This window comes from Macrotis lagotis, chromosome 1, assembly GCF_037893015.1.
Source record: "Macrotis lagotis isolate mMagLag1 chromosome 1, bilby.v1.9.chrom.fasta, whole genome shotgun sequence".
Taxonomy (NCBI): Eukaryota; Metazoa; Chordata; class Mammalia; order Peramelemorphia; family Peramelidae; genus Macrotis; species Macrotis lagotis.
The window spans coordinates 410274417-410276816 of NC_133658.1; positions in this window are offsets into that span (position 1 = coordinate 410274417).

The following is a 2400-nucleotide window of genomic DNA, read 5'->3' on the forward strand; positions in this document are numbered from 1 at the left end:
CATTTATGGTAAGGGCAGCTAGATGGTATGGTGGATAAAGAGACAGATGAAGATTCATCTTCCAGGTGCAGTTAGGTGGTGCAGTGAATAAGAGTCTGGAGGACTTGAGTTCAAATATGACCTCTGACACTTAATAATTACCTAGCAGTGTGACCTCGGGCAAGTCATTTAATCCTGTTACCTTACCAAAAAGATTAAATTGAATTCATATATAACTGGGGGAAAATAAAATCCTAAATCAATTAAAAATAAATATTTGTTGCCTGTCTGCCTGGCCTATTATTAAATGTTAAGGAAATTCAAGGTATTAAAATTTTTTCCCCCATTTTGACAGACCTGTATAGATATATGCAAATGCTTGCCATGTTCCATAAACATTAGTGCTATTGAAAATATAAAGTGCAGAATATGTGAAAAAAACAACATATATGAATACCATATAATACATTTAATGAGAGATGTAAAAAAGTTGGGTAGAAATACAGGTTGTAAAACTAACATGCTTATCTGTTCTATAATTAAAAAAATTAAAATCAGAGAAAATGGTATATGACCATCTTGTGTTTGAGATTTGATATAGTATTCATTATCTGAGAAAAGCTTTTAAGGAAGTGAGATACGTTTTTCCCACTGACACTAGCAACAGTAAATAATATCTCTAGATAATAAGTATGTGATGATACTGCTCATATAAAAGCATATGATTATGAAGTAATTAGGTTGATTAAAAAATAAGCATACTGGAACTTTTACATACAAAGTACTATTTCCTTCAAAGCAGTTCCCTGACAAGGCTTTTGCTTATTAAAACAATTCTGGCTTTACCTAAAATATTTTAGGAACTCAACTTATCTCAATCTCTTTCTAAGTCGTTGGCCACTAGATGGCAATTGGGCAACATAGTGGAAGTGTCATAAAAGCCTGTGGTCAGCAGATGGCAGTGAACACAGCACTATCTGCTCTCTAACTCCTTGGTGGACACAAGAGTATGTGGCAGGCAGCCTTTTCTTGGTTCTTACAATTAAAGTGATTAATATTTCTGAAACCAAGAACTGGAACACATGATATGACATAAGTTCTTCCTTTCAAAAAGCCTCATAGATGTATATTTCCTTTCCTTTCTTTTTTAAAGAAAATCCAAGATGTATAATCCTTGTGTCAAAAAATGGATAGGGAGTAGGAATGGGCATTTGCACTTTTCTTGGATGGGAGGAAGAAATGAAAAATCAACAACCTGGGCAAGAAAGTAACACAAAATGAAAAGAAGCAAGATAGTCTTTACTATGTGTATATGTTACATAGAATCCAGGAAATTTAGAGAGGGATTATTGCCATATCAATCAACCTCTATGACCCTAGATACCTCAGATTGAGGAGGAAAGTCATGAAAAATAAGCCTATTCCAAAGGAATAATGCAAAATCATACATACTGCTTTTTCTCCACCGAGCCCACTCCTCAACACAACCTTCTAACTTGCTTAGAAGCAGCTGGTGGTGCAGTGGATAGAGTTCTAGATTTGAAGTCAGGAACCTGAGTTCAAATGGAGTCTCAGGTGTATATTGGTTATATAACACTGGACAAATCACTTTACCTCAGTTTTCTCAACTTTAAAAATGGGGATAAATACTCTCTCAGTATTAGCACAGTATTAGCACTTAGCACAGTACTGACACTTGGGAACATATAAATGCTTATTTTCTTCCTTCTCTTAAGAGAGGTAGGAAAGGTGAGGGGTGGGTATACCTACACGAAAGTCAAATGAAAAATATTTGTGGGAGTTGGTGGGGCAGAGGTCAATGGAAGAGTTGATCTTAAAAAGAATTAAGAAGCAGAAGAAATTAAGGAAAGAAAAGAGGGAGAAAAAGGATAGATAAAACAGGATGAGAAAAGACTGTAAAATGGAAGACTTGGGGAATCCCCGAGACAAGAATTAAAAACAGTATAGGAAGAACAATGAAACTATGTGATTGGGAGTTGGGGAAGAGTAATGAAGAGAGAAAGGAGTTTATAAAGAGTGTGAGTCTCATAAAACAGTGTGCCACAGTAGGAAACAGGTGAGAGTACTCTATGGGGAAGGCAGAAGTAGAGTCTACGCAGTGGGGCATGGGGTGCAGATGCGAACAATGGAAAGGAGAACAACATGGACTAAGAAAGGCTACCTCTACATAACCCTTTCCTCTAGGGCAAGGGATTGATTTCTAGAATAGCAGAGCAGTCACTGTTCCATGTGGATAGCACATTCCCATCGGATGATCTCCTGAGCTGATGCTGGTGCTGGATTCTCATGCTCAGCCTTCATGGGAAGTGCTATTTCTCTGACATTTCAACTCACAGGCCTCCCTTTCCTGTAGGTGGGGTTTCCATAGGAAAAAGCAGCCTCTCTGTTTCCTTGCCCTCG